This window comes from Eubalaena glacialis, chromosome 2 (assembly GCF_028564815.1).
Source record: "Eubalaena glacialis isolate mEubGla1 chromosome 2, mEubGla1.1.hap2.+ XY, whole genome shotgun sequence".
NCBI lineage: Eukaryota > Metazoa > Chordata > Mammalia > Artiodactyla > Balaenidae > Eubalaena > Eubalaena glacialis.
In genome coordinates this window covers 151,658,194-151,675,802 of record NC_083717.1, presented here as the reverse complement: position 1 = coordinate 151,675,802, position 17,609 = coordinate 151,658,194, and positions in this window count along the sequence as shown.

Here is a 17,609-nt window from a genome sequence, read left to right as displayed (position 1 = left end):
ATACATACACACACATATATATATATATACACACACACACATGTATAGCTGATTCACTTTGCGGTACAGCAGAAACTAGCACGACATTGTAAAGCAACTATACTCCAATAAAAAAAAAAAAAGGAATCAACAAGAGAATGAATAAATTGTGGTAAATTTATTGAATGGTATGCTACTCAGCAACAAAAAGGAGCAAACTACTAAAACATGCAATATGTAAGAATTTCAAAAGCATTATGCAGAGTAAAAGAAGCCAGACACAAAAGAATATATACCATATGATTCCATATACAGGAAGTCCTAGGACATGCAAAATTGATCTATGGTGCTCCTGGGGTGGAGGAGATTGATACATTTCTATATCTAGATAGTGGTTTAGGCTATACAGGTTGTTAAAACTAATTAAATGGTACACTTATGATCATTTAATTGTAAGAAAATTTTACCTCAAAAGTAAGAATTCATGAACAAATATTTAACTCTATTTGTAATATGCATGCTCTGTTCTTTAGGAGTGATGTGTAATGATGTCTGCATCTTACTTTGAAATGCATCCAAAAAATAAGATGGATTGATGGATAGATAGGTAAGTGATTTAAAGCAAGTAAAGTAACATGTTAATAGTAGAATCTAGGTGGTGGGTATATAACTACTCACTGTGTAAGCCTTTCAACTTTTCTGTATGTTTGAAAATTTTCATAATAAAATAGGAAAAGTAAATGAGTAGCTTTCACTACTGTAGACTACACTTTATTTTGTACTCATTTAATATTTAGGAGAAAGATTATGCAGATTGAGCCATTTTCTCATTTATCTCACTTAGCTGATGAATAACATTTGAAGTGTAATAACAAGAAAGACTGCCAATAATAACAATGTAAACTAGTAAATTTAAATGCATACGAAAGGTTCAGACCTCTAAACCAATAGTTTCAAACTTGACCAATTATCTGGATCACATGAGGGAATTTATGAAAATATAGATTCCATGGCCTCACTCAGATTATGGCATATCTGAGAGTGAGGATAGAATCTTGTAATGCTAGTAGCACCTGGATGATTCCGCTGCAGCTCAGGTGTTGGGAATCGGTTGTGGACAGTGGTTCAGACAATGGGCATGTTTCACAGTGCATTTCCCTTGCAGTTTCTGGGGCAAGCAACTTCCAGGGTTCTGGAAATTACGGAAGGGGCATGTCTGCTTCTTGGTGTGGCATCCTAAACACTGCTAATGTGGCACTCTGTGAAAATCAAGCTGGAGGTCCAGCATAACAAAGCATTTGAAAAGGAAACACTTAAGAGTTCTTCCTTCATTCAGCGGTAAAGAACCAAGTGCTCAGAGAGGCTCTGAGCCAACCCAGCAAGTTCATGGATGAGCCAGGCCTGGAACCCAAGTGCACTTCCTCCAGTCAGTGCTCTTTCTATGCCACTTGATCTTCAAGGTTCTCAGGAGAAATTCCCAAAGCCTTTTTTATTTCACCCTTCTGTCGTTACAAAAGAAATATAGTGTTTTTAAATGCACCAAATGTAAGTAACTGTGCTCAGGTTACCCCATTACATCCTGAATTTTTAGCTTTTTAAAAATTGAGGAGGGGCTTCCCTGGTGGCAAACAGTGGTTAGATGTGACAGGGTGAAAGAGTGGCATGGACATATATACACTACCAAATGTAAAATAGATAGCTAGTGGGAAGCAGCCGCATAGCACAGGGAGATCAGCTCGGTGCTTTGTGACCACCTAGAGGGGTGGGATAGGGAGGGTGGGAGGGAGGGAGACGCAAGAGGGAAGAGATATGGGAACATATGTATATGTATAACTGATTCACTTTGTTATAAAGCAGAAACTAACACACCATTGTAAAGCAATTATACTCCAAAAAAGATGTTAAAAAAAAAAAAAAAAAAAGAATCTGCCTGCCAATGCAGGGGACGTGGGTTCAATGAGGTATCACCGCACACTGGTCAGAATGGCTATCATCAAAAAATCTACAAACAATAAATGCTGGAGAGGGTGTGGAGAAAAGGGAACCCTCTTGCACTGTTGGTGGAAATGTAAATTGATACAGCCACTATGGAGAACAGTATGGAGGTTCTTTAAAAAACTAAAAATAGAACTACCGTATGACCCAGCAATCCCACTGCTGGGCATATACCCTGAGAAAACCATAATTCAAAAAGAGTCATGGGCTTCCCTGGTGGCACAGTGGTTGAGAATCCGCCTGCCAATGCAGGGGACACGGGTTTGAGCCCTGGTCCGGGAAGATCCTACATGCCGCAGAGCAACTAAGCCCATGCGCCACAACTATTGAGCCTGTGCTCTAGAGCCCGTGAGCCACAACTACTGAGCCCGCGTGCTGCAACTACTGAAGCCTGCGCACCTAGAGCCCATGCTCTGCAACAAGAGAAGCCACCACAATGAGAAGCCCGCGCACCACAACAAAGAGTAGCCCCCACTCTCCACAACTAGAGAAAGCCCGTGCGCAGCAACAAAGACCCAACACAGCCAAAAAAATAAATTAAATAAATAAATTTGTATTAAAAAAAAAAAAAAAAAAAGAGTCATGTACCGCAATGTTCGTTGCAGCTCTATTTACAATAGCCAGGACATGGAAGCAACCTAAGTGTCCATCAACAGATGAATGGATAAAGAAGATGTGGCACATATATACAGTGGAATATTGCTCAGCCATAAAAAGGAACGAAACTGAGTTGTTTGTAGTGAGGTGGATGGACCTAGAGACTGTCATACAGAGTGAAGTAAGTCAGAAAGAGAAAAATACTGTACGCTAACACATATATGTGGAATCTAAGAAAAAAAAAAAAAAGGTCATGAAGAACATAGGGGCAAGACAGGAATAAAGACGCAGACCTACTAGAGAATGGACTTGAGGACACGGGGAGGGGGAAGGGTAAGCTGGGACAAAGTGAGAGAGTGGCATGGACATATATAAATTACCAAATGTAAAATCGATAGCTAGTGGGAAGCAGCCACATAGCACAGGGAGATCAGCTCGGTGCTTTGTGACTACCTAGAGGGGTGGGATAGGGAGGGTGGGAGGGAGGGAGACGCAAGAGAGAAGAGATATGGGGATATATGTATATGTATAGCTGATTCACTTTGTTATAAAGCAGAAACTAACACACCATTGTAAAGCAATTATACTCCAATAAAGATGTTTAAAAAAAAAAACAAAACAAAGAGACAAATTTGAATTAACTTTGACACAAAATATTAATTTAATGAATCAGTATTTTTGGAAATGAATACATTAATCAATAACTATAAAATGCTTAAAGCAATATCTGGTCAATATTAAGTGTGGAATAAATTATTATTAATTATAAAAAAGAAAATTGAGGAGGGGCTTCCCTGGTGGCGCAATGGTTAAGAATCTGCCTGCCAATGCAGGGGACATGAGTTCAAGCCCTGGTCCGGGAAGATCCCACATGCTGCGGAGCAGCTAAGCCCTTGCGCCACAACTACTGAGCCCACGTGCCGCAACTACAGAAGCCCACGAGCCTAGAGCCCGTGCTCTGCAACAAGAGAAGCCACTGCAACGAGAAACCCATGCACCGCAACGAAGAGTAGCCCCACTCGCCGCAACTAGAGAAAGCCTGCGCGCAGCAACGAAGACCCAACCCAGCCAAAAATAAATAAATAAAATAAATTTATTTAAAAAAATTGAGGAATAATTGACATAGAACATTATATTAGTTTCAGGTGTACAACATAATGATTCCGCATTTGTGTATATACTGTGAAATGATCACCACAATAAGTCTAGTTAGCTGAATTTTTAACTTTCGGTATATGTTGTTCAATTATGAAATAATCCAGATGATTATTTTATACTAGATCACACCTTCACTTACCTACTTAAGGTCTCAATTCCTTCCTTTCTCTCCTTGGTCACCAGATTTTTGATCCCCTCATGGATCATTCATTTCCTTCAGCATCAAATATTTCATCCATTAAAAAAAAAATCTCTCTCTTGTTCCCACTTTTCTCCTCTTCATGGCAAAAATTCTTGAAAGAGTTGTCTATACTTGTTGTCATCAATTTCTCTCCATCCATTCTCTTTGAACCCCCTCCCATTAGGCATTTTGCTCTCACCTCTCCACTAGGACTACTTCTATCCAGGTCACCAGTGACCTCCACATTGCTAGAGCCAATGGTAAATTATCTGGTTCCACCTCACTTGGCCAATCAGTGGCATTATACCTTATGGATCCACCTTCCTCCTTGAAGGAAGATGGATCACTTGACTTCTAACTCTTATGGTTTTTCAGTATCTCTCTAATCCCTCTTCTTAGAATGCTCTGCCATTTCCTTATCATCTCTCAATTGCCTACATCTCCATTTGTATATCTAATAGACCCCTCAAACTTAATGTGATTAAAATAGAGCTCATTCTGGTACCCTCCAAACTCATTTCTCCAGTCTTCCCATCTCTGTTAATGACAACCACACCCTTCTGGTTGCTCAGGACTTTCTTGACTCCTTTCTTTGTCTTACACCCTGCATTTTATCTGTCAGTAAATACAGTTATCCATACCTTAAAAAATCTATCTAGGATTCTATGGCTTCTCAATATCCTACTGTGGCCTAGTGTAAGCCATTATCATCTCTTGCCTAGATTATTGCAGTATCAATAAATAGTCTCTCTGCTTCCACCCTTGCCCTGCTTCAGCCTGAGTGATCCTATGGAAAAACAAAGTCAGACAGATCATGTTATCCCTCTACTCAAAACCTTTCTATGGATCTCCCATCTCACTGAGAATAATGGCTGAAATTCTTACAATTACCCAAACCCCCCCTGTATGATCTGACCCCTGTTATCTGTATGACTTCATCTCCTATTTCTCTCCCTCTTCTGCCCCAGCCACCCTGGAGTTCTCACTGTTTCTTGAAAACACCAAGCCCTCATCAGCCTCAGTGCCTTTGCACTTGCTGTCCAATCTTCCTACAGTGTTCTCCCAGGCTATATGCTGGGCTTGCTCCTTCACCTCATTTAAGTCTCTACTCAATATCATCTTCTCAGTGAGGTCTTTCTGGTCACATTACATAAAATATCAACATCCCCTACATACACACATGCACACAATTCTTTTTATTTGCTTATTTTTCTAACTTAAAACTTATCAATATTTAATATATTTTTAATTTATTTAAGTTGCTTGTTATCTGTCTGTCCCACCAGAATTTAAGCTTCTTGAAAGCAGGGGGGTTTTTTTTGTCTGTTTTGTTCACTGGTTAATCCCTAGCACCCAGAAAAGTGCCTAGCATATAGTAGACACAATAAATTGTTGGTGGATGAATAAGGCGCATGTACTTTGCTGAGAGCTTTGGGCTTTGCTCTGTTGGAAGCGCCTCAGGTTTCTTAAGTGGAGGACCATCAGAGAGAGAAAATTTCATATTAGAAAGATTACCCTGGTGACAACATGAGAGTGAACTGAAGGTGAGAACCTGACAAATCAGGATCCAGGGAGTCCAGTTTGGAAACTTACAAGTGACTTGATGTGTGGAGATAGGGGCAGACAAGCAGTCATAAGGAGAAGGGACACAGCTGACACTTAAAAGACAGAATCAGCAAGATTTAGCTGAGGAGGAGATTCAGAGGTAAGGGCTGGCAGAGAAGGAAGCATGAAGACTACCCCCTAGGTTTCTGGCATGGATAAGTAGTGGTACTATTCGTTAATAGGAAATAGAGGGGAAGGCACTTCTGAAGGGAACTTTGGAAGCTGAGTCTTGCTTATTTTGCATTTGAGATTTCTGGGGAGGAACAGCCAGAAATAACCAACTGACAGTTCTCTTTGTAAGTTATAAGCATGAATAAAATCCCCCAGAGTGAGTGTATACGTTAATAAAAGATTAAAGGTCAGAGTTCTTAGAAACACCAATATTTAAGGCTCAGATAGATGGAAAGAGGTGTAGAAAATGGTCTGATTCTGGAGAAGCTGATTAGAAATGAGCAGTGCCACAGAAACAAGGGAGGCCGTGCTCCAGCGACATCTGTGTTTGTGGCTGGATCCTTGGTGTATCTCTAGCCTCTTTCACTTGCTTCCCTTGAACCTAGGAGTGCATAGAAAACTTAAATATTAAGCTTCAAGTCACGGGCCACAAGATTGGGGTTTAGTGGCTTGGTTTAGTTGCCATAATCAAGTAATTTCTGCTCTTTAAAATGTCTAATCACGGGACTTCCCTGGAGGTCCAGTGGTTGAGACTCCACGCTTCCAATGCAGGGGGCGCAGGTTCGATCTTTGGTCGGGGCACTAAGATCCCACATGTCGCGGGGTGCAGCCAAAAAGTGGAAAAAAAAGAAAAAAAAAGTCTGGTCATAAGATCCTGAAGCTGGATCTCATAAATGGGAGCACAGTGTCAATGGTACACTCTAGTCTTTTTGAGTGTTTGTGAGTTTCTTTGACAGGGATCCACCTGTGTGGTTGTACCTATGCGCCATACTGACCCCGAAATCAGAAAGAAAGAGAGATAATATAAACGATATTTATATCAAATCTCTTGAATATTTAAAAATATAAAAATGGATCTACTGCTGCAGGCTCAGCGCATGAGAAAGCTTTTGTGCTGATTCATTCTGTTGCTTTAAAAAATGCCTCATTATTGCAGCAAATGCCACATCTAAGCGCTTTCTTGTGTTAGCAAGGTGCAGAACGCTTTCTTGAAGAAATACAAAGAAATCTTGTGCATTTCTCTATGTCACAATGTTTCTAGGAGTCAATTTTCTTTGAGAAGTGTCTTCTTGTTTTGAATGACAACTCATATAATTACACCAACAAACACTACTATTCACTGTAGCAACCAAACAGATGCATAGCCAGATACACCCACTGGAAAATCAAAAAGACCAAGACACAAATTTCTCTGTGTTTTTCGTTTGGGTTTTTTTTTTTTTTTTTTGAGTTTATTTATTATTATTATTAGCTGCTGTTGATGACTCTAAATTTGGAAATCCTCAGTAAAAGAGTACATTTTAAAAAACAAATTTTTGTTCTTGGGTAATTGATCCTATTTTTAACTTAGTCAATAGTTACAAAGTTGTTTAGAAATAATTATTTTTCTCAGATTCTAGTTTGAATGAGCAATGTTTGAAAAAAGGCCAGATGTTGGAAAGTTGAGAGTAAGAGTTGTGATTTACACTCCATCATCAGGGACAGGAAGAAGAATGTTCTGGATTAATCCATGTTGTGCTAACTCAAACACAACAATTAAGGAAAAGTGATACTTTCCTTGAGGGTAGTTATGCTTTGATCTAATCTCATCTCTTCTGATATATTTGAAAAGTTCAGCCCATTTGACAATGGTATTAGTTAGGGTAGAGGTTAAGTTGCTTTAACAAAGCAACCTTAAATACAGTGGCTTAAAGAAGATAGTTCTAGGGAGAATATATTCCACAGTGGTAGGAAAGCTCTATTCCACATGGTCATTCAGGAACCCATCTTGTTGTTTTGTCATCCCTTAAGGCATCGTCCTTGTCTGAATAATCAAAGCTGGCCTTGCTTAATCAAAACATGGACATGGTCACATCCACGTCCCAACTTACGGGAATAGGAACGAGAAGTGCATTGGGAAAAGTGGCTTGTCTTTAAAGGTGGAAGTCCCAAAAGTTGCACGCATTCCATTGGCCTGAACTTAGTCACATAACCACATTCCCATGAGAAGGAGGCCGAAAATGTAGGCTCTAGCTGAGCATCCACATGCCTAGTTTAAATTCTAGTGCTATGGAAAGAGGGGAGAACAGATTTTGGAGGACAATCCGCAGTTTTCCAGTCTTTGAGAGACAATCTGATAGAAACATTATAACGCTGAGCTTGGAAGCACTAACTTCAAAAGGCAGGACTCATGGTTCAAACAATCGTTAATATGTACTAAAGATCATATTGCAGAATAAGGGAATGCAGTCTATTCCAAATGGATATTTTTGGGAGAAACAGTAATGCAGAAAGACGGTAAAAGGCCCAGAGCTTAAATAAACACATTTGAATAGGAGGTGCTGTGTGTCAAGACAAATGAAAATCAGCTGATTTACCATGCCTCGGTCCAAACGAAAAAAAGATCAGCCCTGATTCTGAGGAGTTCATATAAGAATTCTAATTAGGATTAAGAACATTATCTCTCTCCAAATGTCTGCAAGCATAGATGATTGGTTCTGTCTCTGGCTATACCTATAATTTCACAATACAACTTCTTTAAAAGGAGGAGACAATTTGGTAAACTGATAACTAATTTAGATAATGCTAATTGTATTGGGTGGAAGATGATTAGGAGAGTTATAAAAGAAACCTCAAGGGTGCTCTGCAAGAGATATTATTGAAAACATGAATATCGTGTAAAGCTGTTATCCGTTCCACGAAAGAGCAATGATTCCTGGATGTGTTTGTATTTCACAAAATCAGAAGAGGAAGAGCTGGGGGCAGGGGTAGAGGGCATAGTGGTTACGCTAATTTTGGTATACTCCAGAATCCCTCTTTAATTCCTTTCTGGGAATGGTGCATGTACACATGGACACATGTGACCTAATTGCATAACATCCTCACCTGGCCTTCTAATTACAAACTGTATTCTGCAAGTGGATTACCAATACAAATTTACTTCCTTTTCAGTTAAATGCAGGTAGCCTTGGATATTAAGTAACCCCTCCTTATTTTAGTTATGCACACAATTTGCTGCCTTAGAATATTGTGGGACTTATATAACCCTTCCTGTGGAATAGTTGCTATCATTGAGTCAGTTTTTGGAGACTTAGTCAAATATTTGTTTCCCATTTTAAGTAAACATAGTGTGCTAATCTCCACAAGTGTGGTGTTTATATAGACCCCATTTAGTGTTATTTGGAGTAATCATATTTCTTTCTTCACATCGTGTGATAGCCAACAGGAATGATATGATAACTATCCTTTGAGCACTCTATAGAGCAAAAGGTATGTCCCTTATGAGATGCAGCAAACACCCTTCCACTTCTGAAATCCAAGTCAAGCAACCCATCTGAGCTTGTTATTTTCTGTCCTTTCCCTCCCAACCTGCTGAGCGTGGCAAGATGGGCCCATGGCACAAAGACCCCATCTTATATGGACCACATCTCCTGAGCTCCCTTGCTGGTGGACTTAGCTTTGATCCATTTTGGGAGATCAAAGTGTGAGAGTGAAGGTTTGGGCAGTTTCTCTGGGCTCTCTCCTTCGTTCCACGCTCTATCTCAGGCACAACTGGTTCTCTTTATGACCACAGCTCCCACTGGGTGACTCTGCTCTGCTCTTTCGTCTCTCATTGTGTTCCAGTAACCTGATTTCTTCTTCTTGTCCCTTCAGTTTCGAGGCGATAACAGCTTCCCACTATAGCTAGTGCCTGGGACTTCACCATCTGTTGTTTACTCCCGTGACCCAGTCCAAACCTCCTTAAGTAATACTTTCCTGAAAGTGTCTTCATTTAAACCAGCTGGGGTGAATTCCGTTTCCTGTCACAATGACAGGGAAGGTAGCTGATACACCTTTGTGTTGATATACATTCAACAGGTTCTGGAGAGAGTTAGCCATGCCTACTCTTCTAATTTCCTTTCTTTATTTTTCTCTTGAATTCATTCCAACAAGTCAATGCCCCTATCACTCTACCATTAATGTTGTCACCAACAATGTTAATAATAATAATCCGATGGTCAGTTCTTAGCCCTCATCTTAATCTCTCAGCAGCAATGGGCACAGTTGACCTTTCTCTCCTCCTTGAAATCTTTTCTTCACTTGGCTTCCTGGACATCATGCTCTACTGACTTTTCTAACACCTCGTAAGCCTGTCTTTTTCAGCCCCCTTTCCTGGTTCCTCCTTGTGGCAGAGCCTGGGTGGCTGCTTACCAAACGTGCTTTCTGTTTCTCGTGAGCACTTATTTAGACCTCATTTCTGAATCTCCCTTGCAATTTGAAGGGCCCATGGGTACCACTTCTAAGCATGGTTCCTAAAATTTTGCCATGCACCATCCTCCACGTTCCTTCCTTCCTCCTTGCATGATGCAGATACTCATGATGACCTCAGAATCCATGTGTTGAAGATTGAAGAGCCACAGAATGGAAGCAGAGTCACCCACCAATCAGGACACCCATTTTGGACTTTACGTGAGTGAGAAATGTACTTCTATTGAGTTTGAACCATTATTCATTTCTGGTTTTGCTGGTTACAGCACGTAGAAGTATCTGGACTAATTTGCTCCTTACCTGCCCGTACCCTCAACACTGAGTGCTCAGGGCTCAGTCCTTGGATCTCTTCTCTTTCTATCCTCTTTCCCTTGTGACCTCATCCAGTCTCACACCTTTCAATACCAACTCTATTTTTGTCAGCTTCATTCTCCCAGCTGCTCAGGCTAAAAACCATTCTTGAGCCCCACATTTATCAGCCAGTAAATCCTAGTGGCTCTACCTTCAAAATATATCCAGTATCTTTCTCCTTCTCACCATCTCCATAGGGATCAGGCTTGTCAAAATCTGCACCTGGAATACATAATAGCCTCTTACTGGTCTTCCTGCTTCTGACCTTGCCCTTTTCAGTTTGTCCTTAACCTAGTCACTAAAATGAGTCAGGATAAAAGTTAGATCATGGCACTCCTCTGCTCAAAACCTTTATAACTTTGCATCCCACTCTCTGGAGTCTTTACAATGGCTTCCAAGATCCTGCATGAGCAGCCCCTGTTACCTCTTTGACTTCGTTTCCTACAGCTTTCCATCCCGACACCCTTGCCATGCTGGCCGCCTTGCAGCTCCTCCTTGCGTATTCCCACCTCAGAGCCTCTTTTCTTCCTGTTTTTTCCCCCAGATGGTCCCAGGGCCTCCACCTGTCGCCTTGACTCAAATACCATTTCGTCAGTGAAATTTCCATGACCATCCATTTAAATTGCAACCCTTCCACACACACTCACTTCTCTCCTTTGCTTTTCAGATTTTCTCCATAGACGTTATCACCATCATGCATAAAATTTATTTGATTTTCTGTTTTATTTGGTCTTCCCTCCATAGGATTTAGCTCACTGCAGGCAGGGATTTTTGTTTGTTTTGTTTCCTGCTGTATTTCAGTACCTAGAACAGGGCCTAGCACACACAGTAGTGCTCAAGAAATATTTGTGGAATGAATGAACGAATGAATGCATTCTCTGCTTTCCTTTTAAATCAGACAGGAAAAAACAAATTTTAAAATGCTTCTTAAAAAATAAACCATATGTAAGAGGAAGGAAGGGAGGAAGGCTGAAGGAAGGAAAGAAGGAAGGAAGGAAGGAAGGAAGGAAGGGGAAGCAGAGAAAGGAAGAAGGAAAGAAAAAGAAAAATCTGTGGCTTCACATTCTAACAAAATACACTGCACCTTTACCAGCCAGCATTTTCACAGCCCTCAAAATTGAATCCATGCCAATAATCATGCTGACAGAGCCATTCGTGGAAGATTGAGACCCTACAACCAGCATTCCAAGAACCCATGGCAAGCAGGCACTTGAAGCTGGTGTTGTTAAGAGTGAACGTAACAATATGTTAAACCAAGTGTGTTTACTTTATGTAATATTACTAAGTGGTTATCACTTTAACATGTTTTTAAATGTATATTTCTCTTTGTAAAAAATATTATATACACAGTATACATAATTTGGAAAATATAAGAAAGAATAAAGGAAAAAACAATGAAATAGAATGGAAAAAACTTAGAAAGGAAGGAACACCCATAGTCACAAAGACATGTACAATTAACATATTGTCTCAGGACCTACATTCATTTCTTTACATTAAAAAAAGTCATCTTTCAATGAGCTTAATAAGTTAAATACATTAGCATGAACCTCAGTGCACATAACACAAATCACTTATCAAATACTGAAGCAGAGCTGCTCTTATTTCTTGCTGCGTACACTTGGCAATCAGTTCCCACGATCATAATTATCCTGTCATCGGCAGCATTTAACGACAGACAGGGCCATTCAGACATTATAAACAACCAAATGTGCAGATTTGAGTAGCCCATTTTTCTCAATGTGAAATAACAATTCCATTTATGTAGCAGTAATGAAACATTTCTTAGTGAAAAACTGTGAGAGATTAAAAATGGTTTTGGCCTTGCCTGTGAGTAATGATGTCAAGTGATGTAGTGGGGTAATTATTGTGAAGACTTAATTCCTGTGTCATCAGGTATTTATAGATATACAAAGCATTCTACTGATTAAACAGCATTCAAGGTGACTAAACATTAACTGTGATTGACAGTTTACAGCTCAGACAGACTAAAAAGATTAAATAACATTAGAAAGTGGCAGGTGACTTCTTTCCCCTCCGGGCATTTTGCCCTGTGAGGAAACGGTTGAGACTTCTAATAATATTGCTAACAAGTAAGTTCTGAACTGTTTGCTTGCAGCAGTCATATTCTGAGAAGGAATGCAAATCCTGTTATGCATCTTTTTCATCTCGGTGAGGTTGCAATGGCTATAAAAGTTACATATAAGGTAAAGGAAAGTATAACTTCCCTTGAGACTTAAAATACCCTGAAACATGTCCAACTTCTAGGGGCAGATAATGTTTCAAAGCTGTTGGCCAAGATCAATTTGTTTTATATCTGATACATTCTCTCTCAGAAATAGAGCCAAGATTATCCTGAATTCAATTATTCAGAATTTTAGGTAAACAACAATACTTCTCTATAAAATTTCCCCTATAGCTGAGCCTTCAGCAATATTACATGATTCCTTATTACATACCTATGAGTGCCTTACCTCAGCCTCTATCCTTTTTTCTTTCTAGAAGTTTCAGAGATTCTTTTTTATAAGCAGTTTTTTTTTGTTGTTTTTTAAATTTATTTTTGGCTGTGTTGGGTCTTTGTTGCTGCGCACGCACTTTCTCTAGTTGTGATGAGCGGGGGCTACTCTTCTTTGCGGGGCACGGGCTTCGAATTGCAGTGGCTTCTCTTGCTGCGGAGCGTGGGCTCTAGGCGCACGGGCTTCAGTAGTTGTGACACGCGGGCTTAGTTGCTCCGCGCATGTGGGATCTTCCAGGACCAGGGATCGATCCCATGTCCCCTGCACTGGCAGGCAATTGTTAACCACTGTGCCACCAGGGAAGTCCCCAGAGGAGATTTTTTTACCATCTTCTCTTTAAGCAGATAATACTACTTCCTATAAAATCGTAATCATCAAACCTGATATGCTTGTCCTTCTTTGAACTTTCTGAAATGTTTCCTTTTTTCCTCTTTTATCTCATGGTAATAATAATACATGTGCACAGGGTTATTGCGAGAGCTAGGCGAAAGAATGCATGTGAAGTGCTTAGCTCAGTGCTGGCCCATAGCATTTGCCAAATAATCGTAAACCATTTAAATGAACTAATTTACTATATCTCATCCTTGCAGTAGCTTCATAAAGTAGATAGAGTAAGCAGTATTATTTTTGTTTCATGAGTGCCTTTGAATCCAAGGCACAAAGGTTGAATGGCTTTCCTAAAGTCAAGAGACTTTTGGGGGATCTGAATCAACATTAGAATCCATACCTCCTGGTTTCCAACCTCAAGTGTGTTGCCTAGGGTCTTCTAAACCACATCATCGCTCTGGGGTGAGACATGGCCCAAGACTTCTCCATGTGTCATCCCTTAAGGCATCATAACTATCAGTAATGCTCCCCAGCTATGCGCTCATCAGCTCCTTTAGTCCCCATCCCATGCCTCTTTTATTAAGACTGCATTTTGTGCTCGTTAAGAGCACAAGCTTTGCTCTCTGACAGATCTGTGTTTGAATCCTGATTCTGGCTCTTAAAAGCTGTGTATAAAGTGGACATAGATTTGTAAAGAAAGTGAGATATTGCCCGTGTAGTACCTGGCACATGGAAAGCACTCAGTAGATTATTTTCATTGTTATTATTATTATTCCTAGATAAACTCCAGAGCTGCACTGCTGTACCTGCTAACATAGCCCCATCTCCACACCAGCTGCCTCCTTGGGCTCCAGCCAACCTACCAAACTACTGTTCTCCCTGTCAGTGAATCCTCCTGACTACTCCAGCACCTCTCCTGCTTGGGGTACTGTGGACTCCCTCCTCTCCCCTGGATGCTTTTCGGTTTTGACATCAGGGCGCCCACCCTCGTGGTTTTCCTCATACATGACTCCTTCCTCTTCCAATGGCGCCACTTCCCACCCTTTATCCCACCCTTCAGAGCTCTGCCTGTCCCTGCAGACAGAGTCTTCAACGTACTATTCTCCTCTTCAACTGTGCTCTGCATGGATCATGGTTTTATTTACCCCTCCATATTCACCACATTGCATTCACCATATCTGCTTCTAGACCAATTAATTGGTTTATCCTCATATTACATATATATATGTGTGTGTATATATATATGATATATATACATACATATATAATTTTTTCCCTAAGGGCTTGGTGGGAACAGTTGAAGGAATGTGATTGACATTGTTGGCAGGAAGAGAACTGGAAAATGCCTAAGCATCATCTGCATGTTTAACCACCCTTTACAAACCTTCAGAGGTAAGTCATGGAACCTCCGTGGGTCTCATCCCTTCAGTGAAGGCATCCAGCAGCAATATAAGGGAGTAATTCACCCACTATCTCCTGTCCCTGCAAGGTCTTAGCAATCTTTTAAAAGATTAGAAACTTATGAATAAACAAGGCACAACTCCAGCACTGGTGTCCCATTTGGAGTCTCGTTAAGGCGGCAATAAATTCAAACTTATATAAATACTCTGGCCCTGCTGGGCACCCCAGAGCAAGTGAAGCTCGGGCATCCTGTCTGAATAACCACTTCTGCTGCCACTATTTCAACACACGGGAAATTGTTATTATAACTTGCTCTTCACAATCATATAGTGCTGAAAACCCCTCTAAAATCTCAAAAATCCTCCCATTCTTGTCTCCTTCACCCCCATGTGCCATGCTGTATCTCATTCTACAACTGTCACTGCTCTACCGTGGGTCACTGATTAGGGTGTTGTGTTGTCCCCAGGCATCCTGAACACCTTGTTACAAAGGCACAGATACAGCAAAACTATGGCCATTGACACAAAGTGCTTCTAACAAGGAAGAAATTTGGGAGTAAAGGGTGGGAACACTGGAGCCTCTTTCTCCTTCTCCAGTTTGGTGCCTGGAGAGACCCCAAGTATGTTATAGACATGCATGTCAGTGCCCTTTTACATAGAAAATAGGAAATGAATTCCAAACAATACTGGAAACAGCTGACCCTTTTAGCACAATGCTTAAATATGCTAGTACTGAGCCAAGGCAGCATGTGCAGAGTAAATATTTTAATCCCTAATTAATCACTTTGGTTAGATTGGTAAAACACAAGTCTAATGAAAATAATTTGAAATTTCCTTCATGAATAATTGCCTTGTTCGGGGAATTGTGGGAAGAGTCAACTGACTGACCTTCCATTCTTACTCAGCTATGCTGCTCTGAGACTTAATTTGTGTCCTTCAACCTCTTCCAGTCACCGTCATGAGATTAGAAATACCTTTCGTGCAATTCAGCAGCAAATATGCAATATGACAGTTAAGTCAGCAGAGAGGTAAAGAACCAAGCAACTCCTGGCTTTCTCACTGTGGAGCCATACAGGACCCTGTGGAGGGGAGGGTATCTTCACAACCCTGCGTTCTTTTATTAGGCTGTGAACATGATGGATTGCTCCAGGTTATTGAACTGTTCCTTTTCCTTTTTAATTAAAAACCTGAATAATAAGGTGCCCAGGGTTTGGGCATTTACAAAGGGGAGAGAAAGAATTTTCCAGCTCTGAGTGCTGATGAATGCTATCCTGATTAGCACTGTGCCACCAGATTTAATTACTTCTTTGAGTAAATCAAATCTTTCCTACAGGGCAATGTTCCTGGGTGTGCAGAGACCAAAGGTTAAGCCACCTTACTAGTTACCTGTTCAGACATGTTGGAACCTCTTAGATGTGGGTTGTGAGCGTGCTCTATGCCATCCCTGTTCCATCCTGCTTGCCTGCCCATTCTCCTTAACGTCCTCCCTGGTGCCCCTCAACCCCCTTCCTGCAATGAATGTATTGCTTATCTGGTTGGAATGTCACTAGGAGTAATGCCTGGCAATGTGCCACATGGCTGGTGCACTCTGGCTCACACTGCAATCATTGCTAAAAATTGCCTGGTCCACCAGTCAGTTTGGCCAGTTCTATGGACTGTCAAGGTCCACCTGGTGGACCATCTGCCACCTCCCCCTGGAGGTTCCTCCTCTCTTTTGTTTTGCAGTCTGGTCCTCCTCCTCAGCCTTGCTCTTTCATTTGGAAGATACAAATATTTGAGGGAATTTTGCTTTTGCTTCTCAACATTCAGGAGGACACGATGTTCTGGGGTTGCTGAGATGCACTGGGATAATAGCACATTAACTCTTTGTTGTCCTGCAGTTGCCTTGCACAACGGCCAATAAATGGCCTAAGAAGCTTGGTTATAGGGTGGCAAAATACCATTCAAATGGAGAATCATAGAGGCAGGCAACTAGTAACCCAGGTGGTAATTGAACCAAATTTTGGAGCAGATTTGGTGTCTCTATTCACAAATGGAATTAACCACATCTCATGCCAAAAGCATCACGGAAGCCCTCCCATTTTATAGGGTCAGAGGCATAGAGAATTAGAAGCCAACCCATTGGTTTTCAATATACTTTGACCATTGTGGGTGTGTGGAAGGATAACCATGCATCCAATAGCATGATACATGGTTAAGCATAACTGGTTGATCATACTGTTGTCCTAATGATCACCTTTAAAAATAGCTCTAGGACTTCCCTGGTGGCACAGTGGTTAAGAATCTGCCTGCCAATGCAACGGACACAGGTTTGAGCCCTGGTCCAGGATGATCCCACATGCCGTGGAGCAACTAACCTTGTGTGCCACAACTACTGAGTCTGCGCTCCAGAGCCTGCGAGCCACAACTGCTGAGCCCGCATGCCACAGCTACTGAAGCCTGCAGGCCTAGAGCCCGTGCTCCGCAACAAGAGAAGCCACCGCAATGAGAAGCCCGGACACTGCAACGAAGAGTAGCCCCCGCTCGCCGCAACTAGAGAAAGCCCATGCACAGCAACGAAGACCCAACACAGCCTAAATAAACAAACAAACAAACAAACAAATAAATAAATACACTAGCTCTAAAGGATTCCTCCCCAGAGCTCCTGATGCCAGATCTCTGAATCAAAGAGTTGCCAGCAACAAGTCTAATTCCAGGGAAGAGGGCAGCAAGAGGGCACTGGGCTGCAGAAGGCAAACACTGACTGTTTTGATTCTCATTGTGCCCAGGTTGGGTCCTGCTGCTGGCATCTAAAGAGTGCTTGCCCTCCCTCACCGGGGAATGTGTGCTAGAAAGGAGCAAAAGTGATTGCTCATTCTTCCAGAGCTCAGCTCTGCAGCTTGACTGCCTTTGATTCCAGCCACACCAACCTCTGTGGGAGCTCTCCACAAAGCAGACCAGGAACTGGTTTTGAAATTGTCTGTCTGCACTCTTGCTTTTCGCAATTTTCCTGATATAAATAAGTCAGGTCAGAACACTCACAGACCCCATGGTATGAATACAAAAATGTCCTTTGCGGTTGTGTGACTGTATTTCTAGAGTCGTCAGATAGGATTTGAACTC